Source organism: Capra hircus, chromosome 17 (genome assembly GCF_001704415.2).
Source record: "Capra hircus breed San Clemente chromosome 17, ASM170441v1, whole genome shotgun sequence".
NCBI classification, from domain to species: Eukaryota; Metazoa; Chordata; class Mammalia; order Artiodactyla; family Bovidae; genus Capra; species Capra hircus.
This window is the reverse complement of record NC_030824.1, coordinates 34323396-34339891: the sequence shown is the minus strand read 5'-3', so window position 1 is coordinate 34339891 and position 16496 is coordinate 34323396. Positions and strand designations below refer to the sequence as shown.

The 16496-nt window shown below is 35.1% G+C and overlaps 1 protein-coding gene across 2 annotated transcripts in view; it reads left to right on the top strand.

The window, feature by feature from the left end:
- Positions 1-16496, top strand: part of FSTL5 (follistatin like 5) — an 863982-nt gene that overhangs the window by 424598 nt on the left and 422888 nt on the right. The gene's annotated exons all lie outside the window — the stretch shown is intronic.

The window sequence follows — 16496 nt, the reverse complement described above, 5'->3', positions numbered from 1 at the left end:
TTTTGGATCGCAGACATTCTGACTGGTGTGAAGTGGTACCTCATTGTGGTTTTGATTTGCATTTCTCTAATAATGAGTGATGTTGAGCATCTTTTCATGTGTTTGTTAGCCATTCGTATGTCTTCTTTGGAGAAATGTCTATTTAGTTCTTTGGCCCATTTTTTGATTGGGTCGTTTATTTTTCTGGAATTGAGCTGCAGAAGTTGCTTGTATATTTTTGAGATTAGTTGTTTGTCAGTTGCTTCATTGATGTCCATCAGCAGATGAATGGATAAGAAAGCTGTGGTACATATACACAATGGAGTATTACTCAGCCGTTAAAAAGAATTCATTTGAATCAGTTCTGATGAGATGGATGAAACTGGAGCCGATTATACAGAGTGAAGTAAGCCAGAAAGAAAAACATCAATACAGTATACTAACACATATATATGGAATTTAGGAAGATGGCAATGACGACCCTGTATGCAAGACAGGAAAAAAGACACAGATGTGTATAACGGACTTTTGGACTCAGAGGGAGAGGGAGAGGGTGGGATGATTTGGGAGAATGGCATTCTAACATGTATACTATCATGTAAGAATCGAATCGCCAGTCTATGTCTGATGCAGGATACAGCATGCTTGGGGCTGGTGTACGGGGATGACCCAGAGAGATGTTACGGGGAGGGAGGTGGGAGGGGGGTTCATGTTTGGGAACGCATGTAAGAATTAAAGATTTTAAAATTTAAAAAATAAAAAACTAAAAAAAAAAATGAAAAAAATAAAGGGAAAAAAATCATTAAATAAACTGATTGGTATTTGAAAATCACAAAGTAATCTAAGTTAAAGGGCATTTTAGATAAATAGATTGTCTTCAATATTTTATATGTATTCACATATGTAGGGCTTTCCAAATCTATACACATGTAATTTTTTTCCAAGATGACAGGAAATAGACTGTTTCATGTAAAAATATCATGTTTGAATTATGCCTGTCATACATCAGCTGTCTGACATTGGAAAAAATTACTTAAATCTCTAAACATTCATATAAATAATGATAGTAATTACCACATGATTCATTTTATATTAAACATTGATCATATTTTATGCAGTATTTTATACTAGCAAAGTAATAAATATGAAAGAGTTGCAGGGTATAAAGCTTTAAGGCAAGAAGTTAGTATGCGCTTCAGATTTAATTAAGCTGTATTTCCACTTTAAGTTGCAAGCAGAATACAAGATGGGATATCTCAGTAAACATTTCATCCTTTAAAGGTGTGTACAACTTTTCAAATGTAAGAAGAAAGCAGCATTATCACTGGAAGATCATATGAAGAAGCTGAAACATGAGAAGTTAAGAATTAAGTGGCTGAATTTATAATTGAATCTATGCCGAACTAGTTAAGAAGTCTATGTGTCTGTCATTGAACTTCACTCTTTAGCAAGCATTTTTTTGTGTGCTTAGGATAACAGGAATACTATGGTTTATCAGGAAAACATAATATATTATATTATTAAAAAATCACATTATATTATGTTATACCAAATCATTTAAGATAGGAGGAGACAAATGTCGTAGAAAGTCTTACACACAATATTAAGTGAATTAAAAATATAATCTCCCCCTTGGGGAGTTATTTTCTGGCTCCACTTTTCCAGCGTCAACAATAACTACATTTTAAATAAAAATCCTATAAAAATATATTTAATTCTCTTATTCACCCTTGATAGTTTATACACCATTAAAAATATTTCCTGTTATTGTTACAAATTTCAAGTACTTTTATTTAGCCAAATCCCAGTGTCTTCACCTTAGAGAGGTGGTGAAGGTAGTAATAATTAAATGAGTCTTCAGGATGAGTGGATTTGGACTTTGTTGGATGAGAGACGGAAGATGGCCAAACAGAATAGTGTCCGAGAGGAAGCAATGTTCCACTACCCTTCTAGACTTCTCTGACTGGCCTAAGGATCAAGCTGTCATGAGGCATATTAGCAGGAGAAAATCAAACAAAGTTTAATAATGTATATAAATGGGAGAGACCCAGGAAAACCAAAACCCTCACCTTAAGTAATAAAACCCTTACCTTAAGTACTGTCCTCAATGACTGAAACTCTTACCTTAAATGACTGAAAGTACCATCCTCAGCTAAAGACAAAAGAGGACTTCTGAGGGGAGGAAGGCAATTTTCAGACAGATGAAAAAGCAGATGGTTGGTAAACAAATGTTTGCTGGGCTCTGCAGAGAAAATAGAACGTAGAGAGGAATTTTAACAAACAGAGATTTGCTAAGTTCCTCCCTGTCCACACCTAGTTCACATTATACTTAACCTACAGTGACAGTTCCCTTTCTAGAACAGGTCTTCTATCTGCTTTCTTTTAGGCAGTTAGGGGGAAAATTAAAGTTGCTGTCTCAGTCTTTTGGGCTTTGATTGTCTCTTTAGTACACAAGTAGTATGTATACTAAAGAGACATTTTAGGGTGCCGAGTGTGCTTCCTATTGTGGTATAAATAAAATCTCAGCTGCATGATATACCACAGTATTTAGAGAAATTAGTCCAACCACATGCTCTTTTTTAAGTCTGAAAGTCTATGAACTACCTATTATTGCTATTTTACTAACTTATTTTATTAAACAGGCAGTCTAATCTAACAACTACTATTCCACACTCTCATAATATGAAGACACTGGGATGTGGCTAAATAAAAGTACTTGAAATTTGTTACAATAGCAGGAAATATTTTTAACGGTATATAAACTATCAAGGGTGAATAAGAGAATTAAATGTGTTTCTATAGGATTTTTATTTAAAATGTAGTTATTGTTGACGCTGGAAAAGTGGAGCCAGAAAATAACAAAACAATGAAAATAAAGTGTGAATAACGTATTATTTTTGTGATAACATGACAAAGACTGAATAGTGATCCCTAGCAATATCAATACATAAAATCTTCTCAAGAATACTGCTATCTGGCCCCTATGAAGGGGAAAATACGATACTGTGTTTGAGAGATGATTTGATGCTGCTAAGGAAGGCAAGGTAGTTCAGTATATTGTAAAGAAAAATAAAATTATGCAATTCAGAAATCTGTAGCACCAGGACAAGCATTCAATGGAGACATAGTGAAACATGGTTTGTAAAGGAACTATTGGGCACTAGGAACAGTTGAATTTGGATAGAAGAAAATCTATATGATTCTGTTGATGGCTGGAAGGTAATATGGTGTCAATTTTACAGAAATTATTTATAGGAAATGACATGAAATTGAATGAATATCATTAATGATTCTGCTATTAGGTGAAAATTGTGTCTAATACAAAAGGTCTACATTTTTAATATTTTGAACCATAAAGAGATAATGGGTAATGCAAGCACTTGGCAATGGGCAATCATGAGCTTTTTTCTCTTTGAATCATCACAAAACTTTTTCTTAACTATGATAAAATCATGTTAACAATCAATTGGAAAAGATAATGTTTTTCTAAGAAATACTAGAATTATCTGGAGTGTTTTAATATTCCTTGTGGTTTAACCAAGCAGTTTTCCATACAGTTTTACATTATTGGTGTTTCAACCTTATTAAACAGGGCAACCAGTTCTATAATGACTTTTTGGAGAGAGCAAAACTAACTCATATGGATTATCTGTATCAGCAAGGTATTTATATGTGAGTAGGAAACATATGCCTATTTCTTTCTCTCCTTCTGTTATAATACAACTACACCCACCTCAGTTTTGTGACAGGATTTGTGTAATGACATGATTTTTAAAAATCATTCTATTTAAAATATTAGTATTATGAATAAAAATGTATAAAAATAGTGAAAAAGTAATCCATTTTAAAATTATGTACTAAGTACCTATGTGTATAGAGTGCTGTATTAGTTAAAGTAACTTGAAAAAGATATTTCCTTTCCCAGAGGGATACATCATCTGAGACAGACAATGATAAAAATGACAGATGAAGGAAGGGTAAATATTAATCATTTTTCACACATAGAATTCATTCCCCCAGATAGTTTCTGAAAGGAAACCACAGAAAACTAAAAAGTCCCTAAATAAATATCCAAGAGCATAAACTAAGGCAAGAGAAGTTAAATTTATCTTTATCCACTCATTATTTACTGCTAGATATAAGGATAGATAGAATTCTTGAATTCCAGTTAATAAACTGCTATCATATAAAATGGGAAAAAGGTTGCAAAGCAAACAGGTAAATGTTAATGGTAAAGAAAAAAGCCAGCTCACCATTGAGTGTTATTACATTATATTATAGTGCTGTTTTCATACTTATAAGGTTTTTCATAATTTATTTTTCATTTTGGATGAGATGAATTATTTTATTATTTCCTAATAAGCATTATGTGACATTCTTAATTTCTCTCCAGTGTTTTTGACATTAGTAAAAAATCCTTTGAGTTTTCTAAGATACCTAAATCCCTCACTCTCACTGCGAGTATCAAATATCTTAAATCATGCCTTCTTTGTTTAACAAACTTGGAAATCTGCGTAATGGGATCCAATAAAACTAAGTGAGGTCAGACATAGTTTTGAATACTTGGAGGAAATACTAAACCTTCTTTTCAAATTGTGGACACCCTGCACCCATGCATTTTTGTTGTCTCAATAGTAAAATGTTTAGATTTGCAGTGTAAACAGTGCTTAGAATTAAAAACAAATAGTATTTTTACTAACTGTAAGGAATTGTACTGACATATAGAGACAGTGTTTTATTTTCTTCCAACTGAAAATCAAAATACAATGTTTGATTAAGTTTGACTGGCCTTGAAATACATATTTTTGCTTCAAATCTGTAGGTAAGTGCAAGTAATTCACCATCAGACAGTATGACCATACACAGAATTTCAGAAGTGATGTTCAAATGTTTATATATATTTAGTTTTGCACATTCAGTTGGGATAATAAAGTACAATTATATGACTATTAATTTTAGGAAATATTTGTCTTCATTTGGACATTTAGATTGCCAAAACTAGTGCAGTTGTCTACCCCCTAAATGTATATTTGTTTTGGAAATGCTTATCAAGTACTTAATTTCCTAAGTTAAACTATATATTGCTTTGATTTAAAATTGTATGAAGTGAGGAGTTTGTGTAATTCTGACATTCTTGAAATTTTATTAAATAATTATGAGTTGTAGTTCCCTAAGCCATTTATATACGCTTTAAGACACATATGTGTTCTAGTGGTTACAGGTCTAATGTCACCCTTAAATATATCTTTATTCAATTCAGAAACAATCTCTAAGGATCCACAGGAAGATACTTTTCTACTATGCATAAAGTAATTCAGTTTTTGCAAGCCTAATGCATCAATTGTGAGGTTTATATTGAAACTAATTGTACAATATCTATCTCTCATTTTAAAAAAAGAATAATTAGGATTCTAAATTTTTTTTAATGCAAAAGTTACTTCTAGTCACCTAAGTCTTCATGATTATATGTGAAAAGCTTCTTAATGGAGTATAGATTTGATAGTGACATTATAAGGAAAAGAAAATTTATTTTTCTAGGAAATCACAGTTGCTGCAATAAAATGTTAATTATCGGAACCATCTAATAACTCAAGCAATGAAATATGAGTATCATATTAACATTCATTGACATTACATCATTAGTATATGAAAGTTCTTTATTTGAGAAAAATAGCTGAATTTAGTGACCAGAATTTAGTGACCAATTAAGAGTGTTGAAGTACGTGAAAGTGATGGAGACAGGACTAGAAGAGCAGTAGCAATAATGTAAGGATGTGTCCATATTTGGAAAATAGCTTACAAGTAGAATTAGCTGGTGGAGAAGGCAATGGCACCCCACTCCAGGACTCTTGCCTGGAAAATTCCATGGACAGAGGAGCCTGGTAGGCTGTAGTCCATGGGGTCGCTAGGAGTTGAACACAACTGAGCGACTTCACTTTCACTTTTCACTTTCATGCATTGAAGAAGGAAATGGCAACCCACTCCAGTGTTCTTGCCTGGAGAATCCCAGGGACAGGGGAGCCTGGTGAGCTGCCATCTATGGGGTTGCACAGAGTCGGACACTACTGAAGTGACTTCGCAGCAGCCGAATTAGCTGGATTAGATGAGTGATTACATACACATGGGACGAAGAGGGCAGGGTCAAGGATAATGTCAAATTATCTAGTTTGCATACAAAGTTAAACAATGATGCTACTCATTAAGGTAGGAAGCGCAGGAAGAGAAACAAGTTTGGGGAGTAAATTTAGTTAAATTTTAGACATATTGGCATATTCAAATAGAAACTTTTAGCTGGAGAATCAGATGGCCCAGAATCAGGTGAGAGCTCTGGGTCACAAGGAGAGACATAGAACATGTAGTTAAAATTTGATTCTGTGGCGAGGATGGAGGTATCCAAGGTAAGTACAGGAAGTCCCCTTCATATGAACAAGTTCCATGCCAAGAGCAGATTCATAAGTCTGGTTTGTTCATAAATCCAACAAAGTTAGCCTAGCTACCCAACTAACACAATCACCTATATAGTACTGTACTATATAATAAGTTTATAATACTTTTCACACAAATAATACCTAAAAACACATTTTTAATCTTACAGTACCTTGAAAAGAACAGTAGTACAGTACAACAGCTGGCACACGGGGCTGGCATTGAGTAAGCAGGCAAGAAGAGTTATTGACTGGAGAAGGCAGAGGAGGTGGCAGATGGTAGAGCTAGCTGAAAGATCATCAGCAAGAGGAGATTAAGAACAAGCTGCAATTTCACTTATGCTTGACACTGAGGGAACACATGGTAGCATCTTTGAAAGTTCACAACTTGAAGAGTCATGTGTAGGAGACTTACTGCTTGTGGAGAGAAGAGTAAAACGACAGTAGGAAACTAAAACTCAACAATATTAGCACGGAGAGAAAGGAGAAAAACCAAAGGAGTACACCATCGTGGACTTTTAATAAGGAACTGTTTTCAAGGCTAAGTTCAAAGCAAGAAAGTATACAACAGATGAACAGGCACTGGATTGGCAATAAGGAAGTTATTGGTAACTTTCGTCATGGCACTTTGCAGCAGAGATGGAAGTATAGACAGTTAAGTGCTAGCGGCTGAAAAGTTGGATATAAAAAAGTGAAAAAAAAATCTGAGCAAAGAAGCAGAGCACATAAATGTACACTAAAGTATATATTTAGTTAAAATCTAAATTATATAAAACTCATTTTGGTTATAGTAGTTAATGTGAATGGTCCTCTTTGGGAACATGGGCAAAAGAAAGACTTCTAACATGCTGGCAAGCTTATGCTATTTATCTGGATTTTTAAAATTCCGCACTGATTTGGGAAATGCTGCATTGGATTGATAGAACTGCTATATTCATAAAAGAATCCATACTGGATCATCGTAGTATAAAACTTTGCAGGAACTTTAGTTGACTGATTCACTGGAGAAATCAATCTACTACAAGCTTTGATTACAAAGTTAGTTCACATGTGTGTATGGCTGTACTCTTCTGTGTTGGAGTGTGCAGATATGCCCTGATGGTTGGATAAATACGGAATCACTGCCTTACAGATGGTTACACTGTGTGTTATTTTTGCTGTGTCTGGGTTCCAGCCGCTATATAAAAAATACTATTGCAAAACATGATTGTTGAAATTTTATGTATACACACATATTCCAAAAGGACAGTTTCTTGGTCTTAAACCAAAAAAAAAAAAAAAAAAAGAAACCAAAACAAAACAAAAACTTTTATACCCTAACTGTTAATAAAACAACAACTGATGAGGTAATACAGATTTGAACCATAATTTTAAAATCTTCAAAACTGTAAGATTATATAACTATGATCTTAAATCTTTCCAATTTCGAGATGACTCTGTCCTCATCCTGTTTATATTACCTTAATCTGGTATAGCTGATATATCTTTATGTTTCTCTTTTTACCTATAACCACTGGCATTCTACATGCTCTTATCTCTCACAGGTAAATTTTGTTTGTTGACCTGTCTGTTACTTTTAAGTGCAGACTCAATTAGATATTTCAGCTTCTTTTATTTCAAGTGAAACACTTTTATTTACTTCTTGACATTTTGACTCTTCTGTCATATAGATATTGAAAATAAGAACTTGTCTGAGACAAAGTGAAATAGAAATAAAAAATAATGAAATGCTAACTGATCAATTATTCTTATTTTTTACACTGTGACATACCTTGTCAATCACAATTTAGTGCATCTGACAAAATTACTTTCCGCTTATTTCAGTATAATATTCTGGGGAGAACTTTGCCTGAGGCTGTTTGTAGATTTTCACAATCATATCTGTAATTCACTGGTAAATAATCTGCCTGCAGTGTGGGAGACCTGGGTTTGATCCCTGGGTGGGGAAGATCTCCTGGAGAAGGGCATGACTACCCACTCCAGTACTCTTGCCTGGAGAATTCCATGGACAGAGGAGCCTGACAGGCTACAATCCATGGATTCATAAAGAGTCAGATACTGTTGAGTGACTAACTATTTTGGTTTCACATTTAAGCTTTGTTAACCCCCTATTCTTAACACCAGAGAAGGCAGTGGCAGCCCTCTCCAGTACTCTTGCCTGGAAAATCCCATGGGCGGAGGAGCTTGGTGGGCTGCAGTCCACGGGGTCGCTAAGAGTCAGATACGACTGAGCAACTTCACTTTCACTTTTCACTTTCATGCATTGGAAAAGGAAATGGCAACCCCCTCCAGTGTTCTTGCCAGGAAAATCCCAGGGACGGGGGAGCCTGGTGGGCTGCCGCCCATGGGGTTGCACAGAGTCAGACACGACTGAAGTGACTTAGCAGCAGCAGCAGCATTCTTAATACCAATTTCTCAGAAAAATCTTGAATTGAAGCTTGCATTGTCCTTTTGTGATATGAAACCATATCTGGTTGGCATCTCCTCATAGCGGCTTTACTGTGAAGATTCCAGCCACATTGCTGTCAAAGATCCCATCTATTTGGACATGAAACAGTGGCTGCAGATTGGCAACAAAGCCTTTGCTTCATTTTAAAGTAACTCAGATTCCCAAACTGAGTTCCTACTTATGGGATTTAAGTTTTTAATTGGCCAAAATTGTTCAGCAGTTTAAAACAATTGGAATGAAATATGTCACATTTAAATTATTAGCTCTTTTCTGAATTTCTTTCTCTAGGTTTGAAAGGATGCATTTTATCTAAAGTTTCCAATTGAAAGTTTCCTTATAAAAGTCTGTTCTGTCAAGTGATCCTTTAGAGAGGCATTAATTTACCAAGTGAGTGTTATTATGAACTATAAAAAGCGATGCTTATAAATATATAATAGCAGATGAATCAGATATTTTTTAATTTATACTATTTGGAAGCTAATAGTTAAAAATTACATTTCTGCTAAATTTATTTTTTAATGTATATGTATTACTTAGGCTTCTCTGGTGGTTCAGACTGTAAATAATCTACCTGTGATGCATGAGACCCAGGTTCTATTCCTGGGTCGGGAATATACCCTGGAGAAGGGAATGGCTACCCACTCCATTATTCTTGCCTGGAGAATCCCATGGACAGAGGAGTCTCTGGGCTACACTCCATGGGGGTCACAAAAAGTTGGACATGACTGAATGGCTAACATGTTTGTTTTCACTTCATAGTTATTACTGTCTCTCTTTCTTTCTCTCTCTCTCTCTCTCTTTTTTTTTTACCCGCTAGAGGTCTATCCTGTCATTTAAGTGAGTTCTAACACTTTCACAGAGGAGTTGTATGGATGTTACCAGATAAAACATGAAGCTTTACATAGAACTTATCAATGCATATAGAAATCATAAGATTTATGTTCAGTGTCATATTCATTTGAATCCATTGTATCTTGTTGAAAAAAAGAAATGAATCAGTGTTTTAGATTTTCATAAATTTTAACCCAAATCATGTATTAATAAAAGTTCTATCAAGGTCTTTATTTTTTGCTTGCATTTATTCCACAATTCTACAATTTTTTTTAAAGAAAGGATATTTATTTTTCTTGGGCTTCCATTCCTCGATCCTTGGGTCAGGAAAATCCCCTGGAGAGGAAATGGCAACTGCCTCCAGCTTTCTTGCCTGGAAAATCCAACAGGCAGAGGAGTCTGGAGGGCTACACTCCATGAGATCACAAAGAGTCAGACATGACTTATCGACTAAAATACAAAAACAATATTTATTTTTCCTATTGTAGAAGTTAAAGACCAGAGAAAGACATTCAAAATAAAAATAAGAATCTATTTTAATTCCACCATCAGTCAAAATCACTTTGAGCAATATATATGACCACATTACTTTATATTCAAGATTTCTTTTAATTCTACCTTCTTTTAATTAATTGCATATTGGAAACACAGCATCACAAATATAGTCTAACATCATGTTTTTAATGACCTGCATTTGTATAAAGATATCATAATTATAAAAATTAAAATCATGATACTTTATTACTGTTGTCAAGCTATTTTCCTCTCCTTAGAGATTAATGCTAACTCATTTAAAAAGAAGGAAAAGATTTTCTTTGTCCTAATAATTTTAATTTTTGTAGTAGTCGCATTAAAAACAGAAAAGAAAGAAGTAAAATTGATTTTAAAGACACTTTATTTGCCTCAATATATTCAAAATATTATTATCACAACATAAAATTAAGGAAATGACTTGTATAATTTTTCTCATCAAGTTTTGAGGTCTACCATATATTTTATATGTCACCTTCTGCCAGTGCTTCCCAAAGGTTCCTTATCAATTGAAGTTTAAGCTGTATTATCCCTATTCACAGTTAACACCTCTAAAATATATTATCTGATTTTTAATTATCTTATTTTAAAATTAATGACTTTTTTCCTTCTGATCTAAAATAAATGGACCAATTATGTAAGCCTTCCATTGAAAACCTGTTCTAAGAATAAAAGGATCACTAGTCTGAGTTTCTTCCATCCTTGTACTGAATGAACAGTGAGACAGTTTCAAGGAGCCCGTACATCCTTATATATCACAAAGTTTAATATCCAGTTTTGGAGAGTATTGAAAATAGTTTCAGACTATTGTTACCTCTGAGATCCCAAAGAATTAATACACTACACTCAAAATAAACCTACATTACCAAAATATTCTGCAATGCCTCGAGGTCATCACAATGAAAAGAAATGCATGAACATAAATCAAATCCCTAACGATTACACAGTGGAAGTGAGAAATATATTTAAGGGTGATAGAGTGCCTGATGAACTACAGATGCAGGTTCATGACATAGTACAGGAGACAGGGATCAAGACCATCCCCATGGACAAGAAATGCAAAAAGCAAAATGACTGTCTGAGGAGTCCTTACAAATAGCTGTGAAAAGAACAAAAGCTAAAGGCAAAGGAGAAAAGGAAAGATATACCCATTTGAGTGCAGAGTTCCAAATAATAGCAAGGAGAGATAAGAAAGCCTTCCTCAGTAATAAGTGCAAAGAAATAAGAAGAAAGCAATAGAATGGGAAAGGCTAGAGATCACTTCAAGAAAATTAGAGATACCAAGGGAACATTTCATGCAAAGATGGGCTCAATAAAGGACAGAAATGGTATGAACCTAACAGACAGAAGATATTAAGAAGAGGTGGCAAGAATACATAGAAGAACTGTACAAAAAAGATCTTCACAACCCAGATAATCACAGTGGTGTAATCACTCACCGAGAGCCAGATTACCTGGAATGTGAAGTCAAGTGGGCATTAGGAAGCATCACTACCAACAAAGCTAGTAGAGGTGATGGAGTTCCAGTTGAGCTATCTCAAATCCTAAAGATGATGCTGTGAAAGTGCTGCAGTGAATATGGCAGCAAATATGGAAAACTCAGCAGTGGCCACAGGAATGGAAAAGATCAGTTTTAGTTCCAATCCCAAAAAAGGCAATGCCAAAGATTGCTCAAACTATTGCACAATTGCAGTCATCTCACACTCTAGCAAAGTAATGCTCAAAATTCTGCAAGCCAGTCTTCAACAATACGTGAAACATGAACTTCCAGATGTTCAAGCTGGTTTAGAAAAGGCAGAGGAACTAGAGATCAAATTGCCAACATTCACTGGATCATCAAAAAAGCAAGAGACTTCCAGAAAAACATCTATTTCTGCTTTATTGACTATGCCAAAGCCTTAGACTGTTTGGAGCACAATAAAGTGTGGAAAATTCTGAAAGAGATGGGAATACCAGACCGCCTGACCTGTCTCCTGAGAAATCTGTATACAGGGCAGGAAGCAACAGTTAGAACTGGACATGGAACAACAGACTGGTTTCAAATAGAATAAGGAGTACATCAAGGCTGTATATTATCACCCCGCTTATTTAACTTCTATGCAGAGTAAGTACATCATGAGAAACGCTGGGCTGGAGGAAGCACCAGCTGGAATCAAGATTGCCAGGAGAAATATCAATAACCTCAGATATGCAGATGACACCACCCTTATGGCAGAAAGTGAAGAAGAACTGAAGAGCCTGTTAATGAAAGTGGAAGAGGAGAGTGAAAATGTTGGCTTAAAGCTCAATATTCAGAAAACTAAGATTATGGCATCCAGTCCCATCACTTCATGGCAGATAGAGAAAGAGTGGAAACAGTGACAGCCTTTATTTTGGGGGCTCCAAAATCACTGCAGATGGTGACTGCAGCCATGAAATTAAAAGACGCTTGCTCCTTGGAAGAAACGTTATGACCAACCTAGATAGCATATTAAAAAGCAGAGACATGACTTTGCCAACAAAGGTCCATCTAGTCAAGGCTATGGTTTTTCCAGTAGTCATGTATGGATGTGAGAATTGGACTATAAAGAAAGCTGAGCGCCAAAGAATTGATGCTTTTGAACTGTGGTGTTGGAGAAGACTCTTGAGAGTCCCTTGGACTGCAAGGAGTTCCAACCAGTCCACCCTAAAGGAAATCAGTCCTGAATGTTCATTGGAAGGACTGATGTTGAAGCTGAAACTCCAATACTTTGGCTTCCTGAGGCGAAGAGATGCCTCTTGAAAAGACCCTGATGCTGAGAAAGAATGAAGGTGGGAAGAGAAGGGGATGATAGTGAATGAGACAGTTGAATGGTATCACCAACTCAATGGACTTGAGTTTGAGTAAACTCTGGACAGGAAGGCCTCACTTGCTGCAGTCCATGGGGTTGCAAAGAGTCAGACACAACTGAGCAACTGAACTGAAGTGGACTGGTATGCATATTCATCTTAACAAGATATGTGCAAAGTACTTATTACCATGCCTTATCATTATTCAGTGCACAGTAATTTCTTGGCAGATTCCCCTTCAGATATTCTAAAACCAGTTATAAAATATATTAAAGACAATATTTTTAACAAACATTTAAGAGTTAGATGTGTTAATACACATTTATCTTCACACTTGTATACAAATAATTGATGATTACCTATTTAAGGTATGTATGTTTTATTGTATTTAATAATTTTTGATTTTATTTTTTACTCCATTTATTCAACAACAAAGTTTCATTCTCGAGGAAATTCCATTCCAATTTCTCTCCCTCAATTTACAATGGACCTCTATTTCTGCAGTGTTAATTGGCAAGTGCATTTTTTAGCATATTCTACCATTACAATCATCCTTAGTACATTTTGAATGAAAATTTTTCTATAACATAAATATATTTATCTTAAAATTTAATGGACGGTTGTTATATCCTTATGTGACAACTTTACAATATATTTAAGCTAAATAAATTTCTTAACAAAAATGGAAAGGAGACATCTACTCTTAGTGCTGTTTAGCTGCCTGACAGTATTTCATGGGACTTGGAATACTATCATGTGCAATGTATACACTGTATATCATGCTCATTCTGACAGAAATTGTTGTTATAAAAGGGGAACAAATTTCAGTGTATCTGTTACCAGGCATTCAAGTAATGTTAGATGGACTTTTGTTATTGATGATCAGCTGGGACTGAAGCAAAGCATCTGTGATGTTTAAAACATTAAAGAAGTTACAGATTACTGATCATCTTGAAAGGTAATACACATTTGACTGCCTAGGGGAGAGTGAATGATTCGTTTCTTCTTAGTGTGGCTATAAATTGATTAGTAATCATAATTACACTTGAGTAAATACATAAGTAAATTAGACATCTTCGTATACGATATGTTGTTCTTATCTATACCAAAAGGATGATCATTTTCAATTAAAGATAAGAGTTAGAAAGATAAGTTGGATGGAAGGAGGAAAGAGACAGAAGGAGTGAGAGGGTTAGGGATGGAGGCAGAAAAACAAAGAGAACAGAGATGGGAGATTAAAAAGAAAAAGAAAGGGAAAGAAGAAGTGTGGTATATTTCACGTTAAGTATTCTATAATTTACATTTTATCAATTGTACAAACTCAATTACATCCTTTTACATATTTACTATTTCGTGTTACAATTATTAACTTTATTAACTTTATCCACAACAGCCAACATCTGTTATATTTTTATGTGACATTATCAAGGCTTATCACTACAAATATAAAGATCGATAAGAGTTTGTCTTTTCAACTTGAGGAAATTAAACACTAAAAGGTGTGTTGTGTAATACACAAGGCACCAAAAAAGAGTGCAGTCTCAGTGATGGATTCTGAGCAGAGATAACTTCTGAATTAAGTATATCTCCAAGTATGAGTTCTTAAGGAGACAGCCAGAGACCAGGTGATTTCCACTAAGGAGATCATATTAGGAAAGATCTAGGTGTGGGAAACTGCAAGCAGTTTGGGAGTCACAGAAGATGGAAATACAAGCTGGAAATCAGTGAGAAAACAGGTTGCGGAAGGAGATGGGGAATAGATCTTGAAATTCGATGGATACTGAGAAACAGAGCTAGTTCACGTATAATAGGCAAGGAACTTGGCAGTGATATGGAATTATCAGATCTAAATTTGGAAGAATCATTTAAGCTGAGTGAAAGATGCAGTTAAAAAACAAGATCAGAATCAGAAAGAACAGCAGATTGCTGCTGTTCAATGATGTATTGAAGGCAGCGATTACATTTTCAGGAAATTTACTATCAAGTTGATGTCATATTGGAAACGGGAAATTAGCCCATGGCTTGCTTTTAAAAATTCACCAGAACACAGCTGACTACCAGCTGCAATTTTCTAGGTGATATGTTTTGAGGGACTGAACAAGGGAAACAGAGTCAGTAACCGAGTATGGGTTTGAGGAATATTTAAGAGAAAATACCCAAAACATTTTTTGAAGGACACAGCTGACAATTTCTAAAATGATTCTAAGAAAATACACACATTTCAGTTAAAGATTAGTTCTGATAATAATTATATCAACCAATTTCCTGTGACTAACAAAAAATACATTGAAATAAATTAATTGGTTATGTTTCTTGTTTGTCAAACTTCAAATTCAAAAATATTCACATTATTCCTAGAGATCTTAATGTATCATTTCATTATAGTAGAAATAATTTACATATGGAATAAAACAGATTTTTAAAAATGAAGTTTTGAAAAATTTGTTACACAATTTTTGAGCTACTGAAGTAACAAGAAATTAACTTCTTTTTTTTTACTGATATAAAATGAAGAATGAAATGATATCAAACCTAATTAGTTGAGCAAACTAAAAATAAACGAGCGATTGTGATTAATGGTATAAGTTCAGTTGCTCAGTCTTGTCCAACTCTTTGCGACCCCATGGACTACAGCATGCCAGGCCTCCCTGTCCATCACAAACTACCAGAGTTTACTCAAACTCATGTCCATAGAGTCAGTGATGCCACCAACCATCTCATCCTCTGTTGTCCCCTTCTCCTCCTGCCTTCATTCTTTCCCAGCATCAGGGTCTTTTCAAGTGAGTCAGCTATTCACTTTAGGTGGCCAAAGTATTGGAGTTTCAGCTTCAGCATCAGTCCTTCCAATGATCATTCACGACTGATTTCCTTTAGGATGGATGGTTGGATCTCCTTGCAGTCCAAGGGACTCTCAAGAGTCTTCTCCAACACCACAGTTCAAAAGCATCAATTCTTCGATGCTCAGCCTTCTTCACAGTCCAACTCTCACATCCATACATGACCACTGGAAAAACCATGGCCTTGACTAGACGGACCTTTGTTGGCAAAGTAATGTCTCTGCTTTTTAATATGCTGTCTAGGTTGGTCATAACTTTCCTTCCAAGGAGTGTCTTTTTATTTCATGGCTGCAGTCACCATCTGCAGTGATTTTGGAGCCCCCAAAATAAAGGCTGTCACTGTTTCCACTGTTTCCCCATCTATTTCTCATAAAGTGATGGGACCGGATGCCATGATCTTAGTTTTCTGAATGTTGAGCTTTAAGCCAACTTTTTCACTCTCCTCCTCTGCTTTCATCAAGAGGCTCTTCAGTTCTTCACTTTCTGCCATAAGGATGGTGTCATTTGCATATCTGAGGTTATTGATATTTCTTCCAGCAATCTTGATTTCAGCTTGTGCTTCATCCAGCCCAGCGTTTCTCATGATGTACTCTGCATCTAAGTCAAAGAAGCAGAGTAACAATATACAGCGTTGCT